This window comes from Lynx canadensis, chromosome E3 (genome assembly GCF_007474595.2).
Source record: "Lynx canadensis isolate LIC74 chromosome E3, mLynCan4.pri.v2, whole genome shotgun sequence".
Lineage (NCBI taxonomy): Eukaryota > Metazoa > Chordata > Mammalia > Carnivora > Felidae > Lynx > Lynx canadensis.
Genome location: NC_044318.1, coordinates 27,043,631 through 27,061,828, shown reverse-complemented (window position 1 = coordinate 27,061,828; position 18,198 = coordinate 27,043,631). Strand labels below are relative to the sequence as shown.

General features: G+C 48.8%; 2 long non-coding RNA genes across 7 annotated transcripts; both read right to left on the bottom strand.

The window, feature by feature from the left end:
• Positions 1–8,459: 8,459 nt before the first annotated feature.
• LOC115504045 lies at positions 8,460–9,754 on the bottom strand. The gene is made up of 2 exons (XR_003965569.1): positions 8,940–9,754; positions 8,460–8,809 (listed from the first exon to the last, which is right to left on the bottom strand). It is a non-coding gene; the product is annotated as an uncharacterized LOC115504045 (long non-coding RNA).
• A 12-nt stretch (positions 9,755–9,766) lies between these two features.
• On the bottom strand, positions 9,767–17,955 carry LOC115504043. Of its 6 annotated transcripts, none has more exons than XR_003965564.1 (6): positions 17,856–17,955; positions 12,348–13,533; positions 12,145–12,187; positions 11,052–11,158; positions 10,532–10,829; positions 9,773–9,808 (listed from the first exon to the last, which is right to left on the bottom strand). It is a non-coding gene; the product is annotated as an uncharacterized LOC115504043 (long non-coding RNA). The 6 variants fall into 6 exon arrangements; XR_003965561.1 differs by having other exon boundaries at positions 10,532–11,158; positions 12,348–12,486; positions 12,738–13,533; XR_003965563.1 differs by having other exon boundaries at positions 10,532–11,158; positions 12,348–12,925; positions 13,377–13,533.
• Between the last annotated feature and the right edge of the window lie 243 nt (positions 17,956–18,198).

The window sequence follows — 18,198 nt, the reverse complement described above, 5'->3', positions numbered from 1 at the left end:
ACCAGATGAGGAAGCTTCTTCTGGCTGGAGATAGCCTGAGGGTCAAGCCCTCCGCAGGGAGTGAGCCAAGGGTGGTGTGCTACTGGAGACGATGAAAAGGCACAGTCAGAAAAATGCTGCTCTAAGGAACCTGTTGGGCGGGGAGGAGGAGGGGAGTTTCTCCCTTGGCTTGGATCCTACATGGCGAACCAGTGGGGGACACGTATCAGGAGAGAACCGAAGACCGTTCATCGCAGGTACTACAGTTAAATGACTTAGCTCTGAAAATAGATTTGATCATCCATCAGGCTTGAAAACCCCATAGAAAAGCGAATGTGCTCTTTGGGGGTTGGGGGATAGACTAGAGGTTGTGGAAGCCCAGTTACAGGCTCTCCCCTAAACCCCAAGGATTTCACGAGAGCGCAGGAAGAGTGAATGGCCCACCTCTGGTCCAGGTTTCCATATCCTTGGTAGGTACTGCTTGCCCCAACACATTATGGGTGAGCTACCCTGTGAGACACAGCGTCTGGCTTTGCAGCCGGAGTTGGGCTGAGCTCCGCTCCAGTCAGCTACTCTGGAACCTTCATAAGCTCAGAGAAGTTGCTTCCTCCTCCTCCCCCACCAAGGATAGGTTTCCAGAATTCAGCCAAGAAGGGAGGAAGGAGGGGGGCAATTCAGAAATAAGCATCCCAGAGGTCACAGGTTGGATACAGGCAAAGCCAGTGGTCACCTGGTGTCTTCTCTCCAGGAATGGCTTCCCATTCACCACTTCCTCCACATTGTGATGGATTTGGGCCTAGTTTGGCCCACATCCAATGTCTAATGGTACTGGTTTCCAAACCATCACTTCTTCGGAGAAGGATCAGAAAGTTCTGTGTTTCTTGAATCGTCCATCTGGTAACTTAGATGTGCCAACTGCACGCTCTAGACCCGGGGAGCATTACCTGGAAGGTTGTAGGACCGTTTGAGGAGGTATATTTCTGGAGAGCTACCTTAGGTGGTCTGGGAAGGCCTGGGGGTGAGGGAGCCTCTCTGCGTAGCTGAGGGAGGGGGTGGGAAGAATCCCTCCCCTGTTGCCCTTCCCAAGACCATATTGGCCAATATGGAAATGAATTCTCAAGAAACACCGGTGTCCTAAAAGGAGGGCAGAAGGTTAAGGGAGTTTTCAAAGCAAGTAAGCCAACAGAAAGAAAGTAAAAATGTTTCCAGACAATAAAACAAGGCACAAATTGAGATTTCTGATGAAGGAGATAAGCTGAAAGTGACAGGGTTAAAATTTTTAAAAATACAAAATAGAAGGAATAAAATTTGAGACAGGTGTTAAAAGTAGGTTGGGAAGAGAATACTTTTTGAGTGAAATAGAGTTTGAAAAATAAACACTTGAGCTAATGAGAACAAAGGTGGATGGAGAAAGAATTTTTGGGGGGGTTAGAGGATGAATAACGTACAAAATCGAGAAAGTGGAGAGGGATCCCAGCTTACGCTTCTGTTTTGCCTGGAGCACAGATCGAATGCTGTGGTTTAGGACGAGGTCCGCGATTTGTAACTGAGGAAACTCCCAGAACCGTGGAGAGGTGACGCAGGGTAGCACAGCTGGTCCGTGTGGAGTCATGACAAGGACACAATTGGGAGGGTCTTCCCTTGACTCCTTAAATTCCTGAGAAGGGCCGGCGAAGGGATAGGAGCGTTCACATTTAAGGATGCAGATGGCTGTGCTGGGCATTTGTTCTTACGGGTCCCTTGTGTGGGGGAAGCAGAAGACGCTGCAGCCGAGAAGGACCTTGGCGGTCACTGAGACAGAAGAGGACATCACTCTAGAGTATCGCTTACCTTCCCACACCAGCTGTCCCTGTGTCTGCCTCCACCCGCCAACTTTCATCATTGTCTGTTTGCCTGGATCAGAACCTTGGTGTGGGCTGCCCCTTCCATGTCACCATTGCTAAAAAGCCCTTGAGAATTTGGCAGGGTCATCTGTGAGTGTGTTATCGGTCTGCTGGGGCTGCCATAATATAATATAACAGACCGGGGCGGGGGGCTTATAGAACAGGATTTCGTCGCCTCACAGTTCTGGAAGCTGGAAGTCCAAGATCAGGGTGCCTGCGGGATGGGTTTGCCCCGAGGCCTCTCTCCTTGGCTTGCAGACGCCCACCCTCTCCGCACGGAGGTCTTCCTGCCTGTGCTCATCCCTGGGGTGTAAGAAGACGCTGGTCCGATTGGATTAGGGGCCACTGTGGTAACCTCATTTCAACTCCGCCACCCCGGTGGAGACCCTCTCTCCAAGTAGGGTTACATGCCGAGGTCCCGGGAGTTGGGAACTCAACACCCAGCAACATGTGACAGGGCATGTGCGTGCGGTACACCTCACCTGTTGCCCTTGACCTACTTTAATTACTTGTGTCATTAGTTGCTTCGTGTCGTGTTCGCTGTGGCCACCGCCTTCCGAGCCGTGCTCACAGCGGATCGTGCACTGGTTGTGCTCGGCGGGCTTGGCAAGGAGGGGCTCCCCCAAAGAGAGATATCTAAAATCCCAATCCAGAGTCCACGCTGGGGAGAGCCGTAGACTTTCCCACTTACCGCACTGGGACCATTAGGTCTTCCCATCCTTGGGTCCTAGGACCATGAAAGCATTATTCTAAGCTCTTACGGACCACCGAATGCTCTGAATCACCCCCCAAATCACTCTCGGGAGTCTTTATTTTTACCCCTCCAAGTGGTGTGGGTGTATCTCAGCTTCCGGTCCAGACTGTAGATCCCAAGGAGGACCAGGCGGCATCCTGGGGATACTTTTTTCCCTTCAGGTGTCTCCCCAAGGACTTGGAATGACACTCCTCCAGTAGGTTGAAATTTGAGAGAGGATGGTCCTTGGGCGGCAAAGGTTCTTCTGCATTGTGGCCGACTGTCCAGTGCGAAAAAAGGACATCGGCAAGCTATAGACCTCGTTTCTCTTTAGCAAAGAATAATTATCTAGAATGAAAGCAGCCTCAGAAAAAAAAATCTTCAATGTATCAGGTGAATATTTTGCAAAGGAGACTCTTTGACCTTAAAAAATGGTGAGCCATAGCTCAGTGAAAGCTAATTAGGGAGAGAGCACGCTGGTCGGGGGAGAAAATGCATATTGACTCAGAGTTTCTATCTATGAAGGCAATTTGTATAACAATGAGTACATATTGGGTTGGAGGCCGCTACTGGCTTATTTATTGGAAGCCTTCCAGGGCAACTATTGTGGTAGATGCCGAGCCCCCTCAGAAACCTGGTTTTAAAAGGAAATTAAATGTGACGGGTCGAGTTGCTGCAATTGTTAGCCTCGGGGAGGGAATAAAGGGGACATTTTGTCATGTGAGATGTCAGGAAAATTCACGAAGAGCTCGCGAGGCTGTCCACTTGAAAAAAACTCCCGCCCCTAATGGAGTTGGAAAAAGATCATTTCAGTTTGGCTATTAGGCGCTATGGCGGGGGGCGGGGGGTGCAGATGTCCTCCTTCATCCTTATAGGGACAGTGGGTTTTTCTACTTTTGCAAAATAAAACACACCTGAAGGACAGTGTGGGTGTGTAGTTTATCTGCAGACAAGGGGATGGAAAAGTTATAGTAGTTGGTTATTCCTGAAGAACAGAAAATTGGGGCGCCCGGGGGGCTCAGTCGGTTAAGCGTCCGATTTCGGCTCAGGTCATGGTCTCACCGTTTGTGGGTTCGAGTCCTGTCTCGGGCTCTGTGCTGAGACAGCTCAGAGCCTGGAGCCTGCTTCTGTCTCTCTCCGCCCCGGGGTTAACAGGCACATGCTGGGGGGGGAGTGGCCCCGATACCAGAAAGAAGGGCCACGGAGGCCCTCTTTCCGCGTGCATTCACTGCAGCTCTTTGGAAGTGGAAACTGGCACGTCTGTGTTGGGGGTCTCTTAGGATGCATGTGTTGTGTGGGTCATCACTTCCCCCAAAAGGCTTCCAGGTTCTTCTCAAGCCAGGAGCAATAAATTCGGGGTGTTTCTCATAGGTCGTTTCCACTAACCCTTGTCATGAAGGTCATTTTCTACGAGGCAGAGAGTGGCTGGGGCGTGACACTGTGTTTTCTTTTGGTCTGTTGCATTCACTTGCATCTCCGTTTAGTGAAGTGTCCAGACTCTTCCACCTGCCTAAACCTGCAGCCTCCAGGTCGAGGCTGTTGGCCGCACTGAGAACCAGGGCCGTAAGCTTCTCCGTGGAACACTTACCTCTGCTCTGCCTCCTGTTTGTTTTCCTCAGTGGGGGGCTCCAGCAAGGGAAGGAAGCAAGGTGACATGGGACATAGAGGAATCAGGAGCACGTGAGACGATCCAGGAGGAGAAAAGACGGAGAAACCTGTCCCGGCCACAGAGGCCTTGTGCTCCAGGGATGGTGGTGACAGTGATAGTTCCGGGGCTCAGAGGAAGCCGCCTTTTTCTGTGTGTTCCCAGGCAGAATTAAGACCAATGTGTGAAATATCAAATGGTGAGGCCGATATTAACCCTATTCAGAGAACATCTAAAATGAACCCAGTGGGGGCGCCCGGGTGGCGCAGTCGGTTAAGCATCCGACTTCGGCTCAGGTCATGATCTCACGGTCCGTGAGTTCAAGCCCCGCGTCGGGCTCTGTGCTGACAACTCAGAGCCTGGGGACTGTGTCAGATTCTGTGTCTCCCTTTCTCCCTGTCCCTCCCCTGCTCACACTCTGTCGGTCTCTCAAAACTAAACACATTAATAAAAATGTAAAGGAACCCAATGGAGTAGGCTGTTTGGGGGCTCACGTGTGAGTTTGAACCTCCAGAGGCGTTTATCTGAGGCTGGATTCCATCCCGGCGGCACAGTGGAGGAGGTGTATCCTGCATTAGGTCGAGGAATGGAGTGGCCCTGGATGAGCCTAAAAGCCTGAGATTTGGGGATTCATATTTACTTGGGGGGCTCTTTTGCATCCGCTGAATTTATTGAATCTCCAAGAGGTTGGATTTTGCCACTTGTCCACGGAGTGATCAGTCCTAAGCTAGTGCCTGTGTTGCTGTAGCTGGGCCCGCCCAGGTCCGGAAGGATCTTGCCTCTTGCTTCCCTTCTTCTGGTTTACTGCGATGCCACGGGGCTCTGACGCTCTGCGTCAGGTGTTGGGACCTCACAGCTGCCCACTGTGCGGGCCGCACGTAACCGCGGAACCCCCGGAACAAAGGCCTTTGGAAGTCTGCTGGTCTCCAGATGCCGCCAGGTTATTCCACATCCTTCGTTTCCTGACAGATGAGCTTTCTTGCTCGTGTCCTCATTCTGTCACATATGTTTTCACACCGGGGCTGCACGGAGAGGAGCGTGGAATCCGAGAATACAAGGGGTCTCAGACACTTTTCAGCCCCCATTTCACACGTGCGAGTTTCGTGGCCGGGATTTGCGTGAGGCCGTCGTCCCACCAGGGCAGAGAGGGCCCTGGGGTCCACAGACCCACATCCTCTGCATGCCAAGGCTTATTTATTGATTGATGCTTTTGTCAGGGTAACTGTTTTCCGTAATGATCTAGAATAGAAGGCGCTCCATATTTCTCTGCTCTTTCTTACAGAGGCGCCTTGGAAGCATTACCTGTACCTGCTGCCTTCATTCGTTCACTCTTGTTCTCTCTCGAGGCTGCTCCAGGTTTTGGTTCCCTGAAGCTGGTCTTGCAGGATTTACTGGTGCCTCGGCATGACCAAATCCAAGGGAGCGGTTCCCGAAATCCACCATTTCCGGGTTTTCTGTCTCCATGCCAATTTTCTTGTCACGGCTCTTCTCTTTCTGTCCCCTGCCTGTTGGAGTGCCCAGGGCTCAGCGTTCAGGCTTCCTTGTTCTCTGTGTATCTCTGTTGCCTAGGTGACTCAAGGACCATGTCTTTAAATTCCCTTCGGACGCTTGGGTCAATGCTAATTTTGTATCTCTAAAGCTGACCTCATCCCCTATATGCTTGACATCTCCATTTGGACGTCTCGTGGGCATCTCCAACGCAGTGTGTCCCAACGGAATGCTTGTCTCTGTGTCACGCCCACTCGTATCCAAAATCTTTTCCTCCCCCCGTTTTCCATCTTACTGAACGGCACCAGCGTCCAAAATTCTTTGTTGCTCAGGTAAAAAATGTAAGTGAGCTCTTCCTGGAGTCTTTCTTTCTCTCCTGTGTCTTCAGATAGGCGAATCTAGCCTGAGTTTGGCCGGGCTTGCTTTTTAGCTACAGATGGCACCCAGCTGTTCCGTGTGCGTCTCATCCTCCTTGGACCAATGGGCCACCCAAAGCCCGTTGTCATGTTGAAACCAGGTGAAGAGGTGAAAGCCGCCAAGCGCGAGCACATTTCAAGCTTCTTCTCGGGTCACGTCCTCTAGTACCTTGTTGACCCAAGCCAAGCTTCATGGCCAAGCCCAGAATTAAGGAAGGGGAAGTAGCCTTTGCCCAGCAAAATGGTCAGGCCCAACATTAGTGGGGTGGGGATGTGTACTCTTCCCAGGGAGGTGGGGGGCAGAAAGTATGTATTTCCTGAACAGAAATCTAATGTAGCGCGTTGGAGAAGCATTTAGAGGGGAAATGTCCTTATCAGTCAATGGGATCTTTAGCCAACAGGGTCTCTTTATGAGGAAACGAGGACCTGGCTGTTCATTTTTAAACTTGTGGTGCTTCTGAGTAGCTCTTTGAGAATGGGTGTTTTATGATTTCTAGTTCCTAGAAGCAGGGATGGTCATGGTAGCGGTGGTGATGGTGATTGGATGATGATTGTGGCGGCGGTGGTGTGTGTGTGCGTGTGTGTGTGTTTGCAGACACGCGCACATTAAAGGAGGGTGATGCTGATGATTTTTAGGAGCGAAGGAGATAGCAACACTTCCCTAAAGGGGTTCACTTTTATGTTGTCTTCTCTTCCTCATCCCTTTTCTGATTTCATAATTTACCCTTATGACGTGGCCACCGTCGTCACTCAAAAATCTGTGGATGTCTACGTATGGTATTGACAACGTATATGCTTTTTACAGAATTTGGTGAAGGTTAGTTCACTGCCTTCTCCCCCTCCCTTTTTAACCCCTCTCATTAGGAATAGAACCCTAGGAGGAGGGTTCAGGGCATGAGAAGGGAGGAGTGGGAGTTTGCTCTGAAACCTCTTAGGACCGGCAGGTGCCAGACGAATGTGGCAAATGGCATGGTCGGCAATGTCTTGCATGCATTTGACGCCAGCGAATTTTGTAGGTCACGGCGGGGGACTTTCTCCAATTCAGCATATTTCCCACCCAGCCCTAGGTCAGCCTTTTTTCCCCCTTGTGTAGTTTTTATGAGTGATGCGAGGCTAAGTGACGCAACTAACCCGTGCAGCCAGCGTCTCTCATCCGTCTGCTCTAAGCAATCTCGATGATTGCCAAGTGCGTCGCTTCTTTATTTTATTAGAAATAGTTTTTTTCATCTACACGCTCAGACATATGCATCAGCTAGAGCCTGGGCCAGCCCGGAGGCGTGTGCTCATCACCTCCACGCACAGGGGGATGTTTGTGCCAATGTCTGCTCGGCACGAAGAGGGAGATTCAGGCCCTTTTGGTCCTCTTTATCAAGCACGAAATCTGAGAGTGCATTTCCTTAAGGCACGTCTGGCAAGCTGAAACACATCGACCCAGGTTCTGGCTCCACCTCTGACTGTCCTCTGTGGTCTGAGGGGCCTTCGTAATCCTGACTGGGCCTCCCTTTTCCTTTCTGCGGAATGTGGATAGGGCTCTTCTGAGGATCAAATTAAATAATCTTTGTAGAAAAGATTCCAGGGAGTATAAAGTTCATAATACATGTACGATATGTCATTTTGTATAAAACTGCAGTTTGAAAATTTATGGACAGTTTGTTCCAAAGGCACTTCAAGCACATAACAATGATTCATATCTCTTGGAATTGCAAATGCTGCATGAACAGTTTGGTTAATGGGCAAAAATGTACTTCTAGTATTCTGGGCTCCCGGGGGGAGCCACATCCAAAGACCTATTAGTCATCATTTTGTCTTCTAGGATAGAATCCAACGGCGGACGACCATGGGTGATGGAGTGGATGTATGTATCCCCTTCTGCCAAATTCAGATGTTACTGCCCCAACCCTCAATGTGATAGTATTAGGAGGTGAGGCCTTCGGGAGGTAGTTAGGTTTAGAGGAGGTTATGGGAGCGGTGTCCCCGTGATGGCACTGGTACCCTTAAGAGGAGAAGAAGACACCAGAGCTTGCTCTTGTTCTGCTACGTGAGGACACAGCAGTCAGGCGGTTGTCTGCAAGCTGAGAAGAGAGCCCTCACCAAGAACCGAAGAACCAGCACCTTACTTTTGGACTTCCCAGCCTCCAAATCTAAGAAACAAATGTCTGTGGTCTAAGCCTCTCGATGTATGGTATTTTGTTATAGCGACCTGAGCAGGCTAAGACATCATGGAAAATTGGAAACCATGGTTCTATCACATGACTGAGGAGTGGGTATGTTTAGCTTGGAAAAAAGAGAATACGAAGACAGGTCATGATAATGTCTTGAAATATCTGAAAATAACAAGAAAGCGTACTTATTTGCATGACAGATAAACCAGGAATGCCCTGCCCTGCAAGGTGGTGAGTTCTTTGTTTCTAGAGGACTATAGCAGAAACTGGGTGGCCATCTGTCTGGAAGTCCCGCGCTGGATGGTGGTGTGGAGAAGCAGCTGAATTTTCCTTCCTTCCAACTCAGGATTCAGTGTCGGATCCCGGGGGCACTCTTGCCGTTAGATAGAGGAACGATTTATTCCGTTCTCTTCTGCCAAGAAGCAGCTGACACGGTTGAACTCTGTGAGTTCGTTCAAGATATCAAGACTCACAGAACCTTCGGACATCATGTCTGAGAAGCACTGAGGATACGGGACAGAAAATGTCAAAATCATTATAATGCAGATGTCAACAAATGTCAAGATCATCACGCTAATAAATGAGCTGGGGATTTTATAATGATTTGATAGGAGTTCGTGAAGCAGGGCTTACCAGTTTCTGACACGTCTCCAGGAGATGTCTGTGTCAGCACTAGAACGTACGTGGTAATATATTTGGCCAGCGCAGCTCATAATGCACTCGTTCACTTATTCGTGCGTTCAGTGGCTTGGCTCACTCAGCTATTCGTTCACGTGTGCAACATGTACGAAGCGCTTCCTATGTGCCAGGGCGTGTGTAAGACACAGAGAGGTCTTCCTGTTCCCAGGAAGTGTGACTGAGCCGTCAAGGGCATATATGATATGATAGGAGCCGTGCTCTGGTTGAGATTTCCACCAAGAGGCGGCATCTGACTCTCTGGCCAGGGCGGTGTTCAGAAAGGGTCTGCAGGTTTGTGTCGAGTCGCGAGGATGATTGGCGGAGGCACGGAGGGGCAGTGACTTTTTAGAGGCGTCAGCAGAGTGTGGGATAGCTCAGAAGAAACTATGAGGCAGGGGGAAGGGTGGAGGACGAGGCTGGGCAGGGAGTCAGCTAATGAGCGGCTTTGTATATTACATGGGGAGTTTGGATTTTTCCTGTAGCAGCAGGAACGCACTGATGAATTTTAAGCAGGCAGTGATCAGCCTGGTGTGCCTCACACCCTGGCTTAGTCTCCCTCTGAGGACTGGGTTAGGAGTTGACTGCAATAACTCGAGGACTTGGGCTTGAATCCAGGGATGCAGAGGAGGAACAGGGTCAAGAGATACGCAAGAGTGAGTCCCAAGAGTCGTTGGAGTAACGAATTAGAAATAACATGCATATGCGATGGGGCGCCTGGGTGGCTCAGTCAGTTCAGCGTCCGACTCTTGATCTCGGCTCATGTCTTGATCGCATGGTAGTGAGTTCAAGCGCCACGTTGGGCTCCATTCTGGACGTGAAGCCTACTTAAAAAAAGAAAAAAAAAATTATATAAATATATAACACAGATACGATTAGCATATTTGTTTCACATAAGTATTGTATACTGATAATTGAAATGCTTAGTACAGTATAGTGCTTTGCATCTAAAGGACATTTGTCAGTTTGAGTAGTTATCACTAATATTTGTGTCCCAGATGGTACTCTCCTCTCTCTCTCTTTTGACAATGTTTCCAGGCTAGCTTTTCCATTCCACTCATGGGCCTATCATTTCTTGTTCCATTGTCTTGCTGTCTTAATTATTAGAGATTTTCCGTGTGTTTTAAGCCCCTCCGTGGCCCCCTCTTCATGCATTTCTGAGGGGTGGTCCCTGTTGAGAAGTTGGCCGGGAATATGCCTGGAATTATTGCTTACTGTGAAGTTTATGGCTGCAACGTCCCGATTGTCAGGTTTACAACTTCCAAATGCCGTAGCATCGCAGAGGAGCTCCCTGAGACTCCGTGACCTTCAGGAGGCGCCGAGCCTCTGCAGAGACCCCCCTCGCACGCGCTCACCCAACTGGGCCGCGTGGCACCGTTGGCTGGCGTGTGTGTGTGCGTGAACGGGCACACACGTGCCGTGGATGTTGGGGAGCTTTACGAGTTGACGAGGCACCAGACCATATTTCGCTGCAGACTCCATCCGTCCTGGAGTTTGTGTGTCTGTTGTGAGTGCCGTATCCCTACTTCTGGAAGAATGATGCTGGTTACCTGTAAACTCGTGAGTTTAAGCTGTAACCCTGGAGAAAATTATGTCCTCCGTCGTACGGGGAGAGGTAGGAAGGCGGCTCGGACTCGATTTACAGCCGTGGCTCTTTATTTTTGCTGCCACCATGGAGCCTTTGTGGCTTGGGCCTAACCGAAGATGGACGTGGGCCGAGCGATTGAGTTTTTCCGGGCGGTCGTCGGGTCTCTGCAACTCCGGATCCCCGGGCTCCGTGCGAGATGGGCAGGGCTTCTCTGTCATCCACAAGTTAGGTGTTGACCCAAGTGCACTAGAAGGGAATTTCTCAAATTTCAAAAGTCGGGGTTATTTTTATGGCTTAATGTTTGGAAGATGGGATGACTATCCAATATTTACAGGCTCGCTTCCCAGTGGATATGTAGAATTTCCTCCTGGTGACCCTGCCACTTGAATTCTTACTGCTTTTATTTGCTAACTTAATATTGGATAGGGCCACCCCTCCCACTTTTCTTCTTAAAACAGAAAAAAAAATCTAAGTTTTCTTACCTCTGTGTTCTGCTGGGGTAATTTTGGAGTTTCTGTTCCCTCTACATTAAAGGGGAGAAATTTATGTCTTCACGGCATCTCACCTTCTAATTCAAAAGCACATCTCTCTGCCAAGTTAGATATGTCTCGTTTTATTCCCTTTATTAGAATTTTATAATTTTCTCCCTATTGGTTACAGCTATTTCCAGATGTATGGTCATATTTGTCGTTTTAATAAATATCATTCTTTTTACATGATATATTCTAGTGGGTTATCGCTAGAATGCGAAACACCGGGAGCTCATGGCTCATGACTCTCCACATGGGTCCAGCTCAGGGGTCCCGACTGAGGAGGGAAATTGCCTCCTGCCCCCTTTCTTGTCTGCCCTGGAGGTGCCTACTTCCCGGACGTGCCAGTCTTCAAGGGCACCAGGGCCTTTTCCACGGTCAACCCAATGGCCTTTCTCACGCTCGACTTCCCTGTGACATTCATCAGCGTGGACTCTCTTTTTTTGTTTTTAATTTTTTAATGTTTATTTATTCTTGAGAGAAAGAGAGCGTGAGCAGGGGAGGGGCAGAGAGAGCGGGGGACACAGAGTCCGAAGCAGGCTCCAGACTCTGAGCTGTCAGCACAGAGCTCAACGCGGGGCTCGAACCCACGGACCGCGAGATCAAGACCTGAGCCGGAGTCGGATGCTTAACCGACTGAGCCACCCAGGTGCCCCTGTAATAAGTAGCTTTAATTGTTCTTCTCTTAGTAGATGTTATCTCGTGGACACGTAGTTATGTTCTTTCTTGACATCAACTATTCACTTTATCACAAATGGCTCTGAGTTGAATCTCCAGATCTTTCTCTACTCATCCGTATACTCGACAGTTTTTAAAACCTCCCCGGTTGTCAGGCACTGGGGTGACTACATCCCTGCCCTTCAGGGGAGTGCCAAGATGTGGCACCGCGGGAGATGCCACCCCCCGGGGATAGGTGGGAGGCTCTATCTGTCCGTATCCCAGCAGCAAACGGATGGCACACCCAGAAGAGGGGATTGAAGAGAGTTTAGCAAAATATTTACCAAGTTTCAGAGATCCACAAGATTGACAAGGGATGCTGACTCACCTAGGGATCGCCACAGAAGAGAAAGCTGTTGGCCTGCCAAACCCTGCAGGGGGGGGAGAGGAGGGAGCGGTTCACAGAACACAGGGTTAGCTATAACCCCGGGGGTAACCCTAGGACAGGGCTGCCCTGTAGCAACAGCGGCATTGAGAAAGCAGCCTCTATCCAACCACTGTCCCGTCGGGAGGGAGCTGGGGAGTACGTACCCCAACCCCTCTCTCTTTCCATCCATCGTGTCTGTTGGTGGACTCCATCCCAAAGCCATAGGGCGGGGGAATCCCTGATGCTGTCTCTGTCGGTCTGTCTCCCGGGATAGGAAGCAGGGAAAGAGGGTGGACGGTGGATCTGGAGAGAAACGTGAAGATTATTTGGTAGAAGTGCTGGGGGATGGTTGACCTCAACTGGCTCTTCCTCCCTTTATCTTTAGCTTGACTCTGCAGACTTCAGCTGAAATAACTCAGAAGGCAGGGCCCGGAGGAGGGAATGATGAGTCTTCCCAGGCCGAGTGCCAGGCAGCGACTCTATTCCCACCCCTCTGTCCCTCTTTTCTTCTTCTTCCCTTTGCTCATCGGAACTTCCGTGCCTACAAAACTCACTGTGGTCGGCGGCGGCCGTAACTGTTTCTGGCCAGATCGCAAAGGCACTTTCAGAAGAGAAGGTTCCCAGATGCACGGAGTCATCCCTCCTTGCTCCAGTGCTCACCTTTCCTGGCTAAGTGAGGACCGACTCGAGCCTTGTCGGTGATCTTGAATTCTTATTTATCTTTGCCACTGCGTTCCGGGGCCTAAGTAGGCACGTGAAAATGCCAGTGAAGATTTTTGCTGCTTTGTTGAACCTTTCTGGCAGATTAAATTGGGGGGAAAATGGGAGCGCACGGACCACAAAATATATAATTCGTAGTTGTCACACTGCACCGTGAAAAATGATCTTTTTTGAGGCTGCTAAGTGGGTGCCTTTCACAATGGAAGAAATAAAGCCACAGAAAGGGGGGAGAAAAGACTTCACCGGGAAGTGTCGTTCCCTTTGTGTTCTTGGTGGGATTAACATGCATTCCTAGTCTTAATTCCTATGCCATTTCAAAAATGAATTCCTTCCCTGGCCCTTCGGCCTGTTTGGGAAAGGCTGGCCACGGACGATGCGGGGCAAACACAGCTGGGATGCATTTTAGCTCGGAGGTGGCATTTAATGGACAAAAGAAATGCTTTATCATCAGGGGAAGAAAAAGATGCGCTAACCAAACCACCCGGATGACGTAAGAGGAAGAATCGGATGTTTTCCATTGAAGCTGCTCGGTTAGATTGAAGGTCAGTCGTGCCCCATTCCAGTCATCTCCCTCCTTGACCCTTGGGCTCCGTGCTGGCAGGAAAAGCCATGAAAGGCCGAGCTGGTGGCCTAGTGAGAAGAAGGGAAAATCCAGGGTGAATGGGCAAAAGGAGGAAAAAAAACCCTCCCCTGTCAGTAGTCCCTTCATCATCTTTTTTATTATGCATGACGTCATCCGTTATATACATCACGTATACGTCAGGTAATAATTCTGTAATGTCGCTTCCCAGTGGGGGATTACCAGGCCCTCTGAGGCCCTTTGTGTGCGTTACCCAGTGAGGACCCCGTCTCTTTTTTGCGGTTGTTTCTAGTTGCACGAAATAAGTTTACAGCTTCGAACTGTGTTTTGATTAGCTTTTGAAACCTTGGAATTCTATGCGTTTTTAAAATTTATTTTTAATTCTCATTTTTTCTAACATTTATTTACTTCTGACAGAGAGAGAGAGCATGGTTAGGAGGGGCAGAGAGAGAGGGAGACAGAGGATCCGAAGCAGGCTCCTCTCTGTGAGCGCAGAGCCGATGCGGGGGCTCAAACTCACGAACCGTGAGACCAGTGACCCAAGCTGCTGTCGGACGCTCAACTGACGTGGCCACCCAGGAGCCCCCATAGGCATTTTTCATGTTTGCTTTTCACTTGCTTTTCACTGAGTGTCTGAGATTCATCTATTTATCCGTGCATTTTCATAGCTGTACGGTATTCCTTTTAATGAGTTCCTGCCATTACTTTGTCACCATCATGCTTTCCCGTGGTGGGTTGTTTCTTCCCAAAGAATTTCCTGGATGGAACATTCGTGTGTGTGTGTTGGAGGCTCCATTACTTTTGGAAGGTCAAATAATTAATCCTTCAGATATTCCATTTCTTCACCTGTCAAGGGATCCTGGTAACACCAACCTTGCCTGGTTAATGCAGAAATGGTTGTAAAACCATTGCAAATATTAAAGTCAAAGCAGTGATCATTAATAGGTGGAGGGAGGGTGGTCAGATCAGCTTAACGACGTGGTTCGCACTGGGATCTTTCTCCATTCCATTAAGTCTGGGTTCCTTGAAGTCTTGAACTTGGAGTGTACCTTCAGTGAGGGAGCATATAGAGTGGTGAAGATAGAAGTTTTGAAGGATGCAATTCCTCCTCTAGATATCGTGAAGTTCCTGAGCATCATCTGTCTTTCTCCTTCTTGCTGCTTGATAGCTGCCCCCAGCCTTTCCCCCCCTGCCCTCTGTCGCGGCTGTGGGTCCTATCATGCTGGCGGCTTCCAGGTTCATATCTTGGGTTTGTCTGCCACCTGAACTTCCCTGGTCCTATGTTTCAGCTCCACACGGGACATCTGAGTCTATCTGGATGTCCCTCGGGTGCCCCAGAGACCACAAGCGCAGTACGGGGCTCATCTTTGTGAGTGGTGTTACCGCCCGGTTCCTGCACCGGAAGCCGGGCTCACTTACTCCTTCCCACGCTTTCCGGCGCTAACACTTGCTGTCTCCTGCCCTGTGATGGGATCTCTTAAATATCTCCCAAATCTTTCCTCTCCTTTTGATCGCTGTCACCACTGCCGTAAAACGAGGTCCCCGGCGTCTCTTGTCTGCTGCTGCAAGAGCCTTGGAACTGGTCTCCTTCTTTGTCGCAGAGGCCGGGTTTTGCCTTCCTTTGGATCTCTAACTGTATCCAGAAGCCCAGTCTGCCTTCCATTACCAACTATGGAACTTTGACAAAGTTCCTACATTCTCAGACTCGGTGACCTCCTTTGTCAAGCAGAGATCTAAATAATACCTTCCTCATGCAGTTGTCTAGAGATTGTGGTACAGTACATGTAAAAGCACTTAGCAGGGCGCCCAGCACGCGGAAAATGCTCCTCTGTCCATGGTAGCTGCCCCTACTGCTCGTGACTGGGGTCTGTCCTTGTGCGATCCACCTTCTAGGAGAAGTTTGTAAGTTATGCCTTAGTCTTGTTACTTACCTTTTCTATGCTTTAGGCCCCGTCACTTATAGATAAGACTCTAACCTCAAGGGAATAAAGGCCACAAAATGACTTTTGTGGGCTCTAGGTGCTTTGGCCTTCGTGAGTTTCTTCCTCCATTAAAGATGGTATCAGAAATTCTATTTTATAACTATGTTGTTTTGATTTTAAAAGAAACTTAAACACTTTCCTGGGCCCCTAAAAGTGACTCTAGGCTCTGTGTCTACTGTGATGAATAGATAAATCTTCTGTGAAGGGTACATGTGCCTTCTATCTATCTATCTATCTATCTATCAATTATCTATCTATCTATCTATCAATTATCTATCTATCTATCCATCCATCCATTTATCCATCTATCTATCTATCTATCCGTCCATCCATCTATCTATCCATCTATCTATCTCTCAGTTGACTGAGTGATTGATCAATCGATCGATCCATCCATCCATTATCTATCCTGATCTAGTCTTGCTGAAGTTACTCTCCCCACCTTTTCTTTTCTTTTAGTTTTTCCCTTTCCCCTCCCTCTGCCACTCTCTCCCCCTCTTCCCTTTCTGCCTTCCTTCCTCTTTGCCTCCTTTCCTCTCTCCATGCCTCCCTTCCACTTTTTCCTTCCTTCCTTGCTGTCTTTCTTTTGTGTGCGTGCAGTCATTTATTTCTGTTCTTTTGTTTATTATTGCTTTCTTTGGGTTGCTTCTATTTTCCTAACTCCTCAGGTTAGATGCTTACCACATTAATTATCAGTCTACCCCCCCCCAATATATGCATTTAAGGTTATGTAGTTCTTTCCAAGTATTGCTTTAGCACTATCCTACAAGTTTTTTAAAATATTTTTTAATGTTTATTTATTTTTGAGAGAGACAAACAGATCGTGAGTGGGGAAGGAGCAGAGAGAGAGAGAGAGGGAGACACAGAATCCGAAGCAGGCTCCGGGCTCTGAGCTGTCAGCACAGAGCTGACACAGGGCTCAAACTCAAGAACCGTGAGATCGTGACCTGAGCTGAAGTCGGACGCTCAACCGACTGAACCACCCAGGTGTCCCCGGTTGTTTTTTGATATTCATTGCATTAGTTTCGTGACGTTGCTATAACAAGTGACTGCAATCTCGGTGGCCTAAAAACTACAGAAATTTCCTCTCTCATACTCTTGGAGGCTAGAAGTTTGATATCAAGGTGTTGGCCAGCCCTCTGAATCCTTCTGGGCTTCTTCCTAGCTTCTGGGAGTTGCTAGCAATCCTTGACATTCCCTGGCTTACATTTGCATCCTCCAATATCTGCATCTTTTGTCAGATGGCCTTCTTCCCTCTGTGTCTGTACCTCCGTATCTCTCTTCTCTTGAGGATACCAGGGGTCTTAGTGTGTTGACACATGCAGTGTCCCTATTTCCAAATAAAGTCATATTCACAGTTCAGGGGTCCACTACTCAACCCAGCACCTCCATAGTTAAAAATGATGAAACGTTTAAGGCGTACAAAAGGTCTCATATCCAGTGCGGGTTAGAGCTCTACAAGACATCTTTAGTTAGTGAGCAGTCCATCCTTCTCTCGATCTCAGCAGGTACAGCCTCAGCTCTGATTGTGACTTCCCTCCGGGAGTTCGCTTTTCTTTCCTGCAAGCTCAGCGATGCATCTACAATATTCTTTAAATTTTGTTTTCACGTTTTATTTCTTTTTGAGAGAGACAGAGACAGAGTGTGAGCGGGGGAGGGGCAGAGAGAGAGGGAGACACAGACTCCGAAGCAGGCTCCAGGCTCCAAGCTGTCAGCACAGAGCCCAACGCGGGGCTCGAACTCGCAAATCGTGAGATCATGACCTGAGCTGAAGTTGGATGCCTGACCGACAGAGCCACCCAGGCGCCCCACATCTAAAATATTCTTAAAAGGGTTTTATTCGGCATTTCTAGGTATATTACGGGAGACTTTTCATGTTGTTTTAGCCTTCCATCTTGTTGGAAACAGAATTGCCTATCACAGAGTGGGTTTTCTCTTATAGCTTTATTGAGATATTTTTCGCATACCGTATCCTTCATCCACTTAAAGGGGTACAGTTTTGTGGCTTCTAGTATATTCTTTTTTTTTTTTTAATTTTCTTTTTCAATGTTTATTTATTTTTGGGACAGAGAGAGACAGAGCATGAACGGGGGAGGGGCAGAGAAAGAGGGAGACACAGATCGGAAACAGGCTCCAGGCTCTGAGCCATCAGCCCAGAGCCTGACGCGGGGCTCGAACTCCCGGACCGCGAGATCTTGACCTGGCTGAAGTCGGACGCTTAACCGACTGCGCCACCCAGGCGCCCCGCTTCTAGTATATTCTTAAGGGTACGCAAATATCACCACAATCTAACTCCAGAACATCATCCCACCCAAAAAGACAGCCCACGTACCTTAGCAGTCACTCCCCGTTGCCTACCGCAACGCCCTCAGCCTGAAACAGATACTTACCTACTTTCTGTCTCTGGGGATTTGTCTGTTCTGTACATTTCATATGAACAGAATCATACCTACATAGGTCGTTCCTGACCAGCGTTGTTTACTTGGCATAATGTTTTCAAAGTTCATCCGTGTTGTAGTGTGCATCGCTATTTCCTTCCTTTTTTATTGCTTAATAGTATCTCATGGTGTGGTTCTGCATTTTGGGTGTTCATGCATCAGTCGATAGACATGGGGACAGACATAGGGGAATAATGCCCCTATGAACATTTCCGTCCAAGTTTTTGCGTGGGCGGATCTTTCCATTTTTCTTCGGTCCGTACCCAGGAATTGCTGGGTCACGTGGTCAAATGAC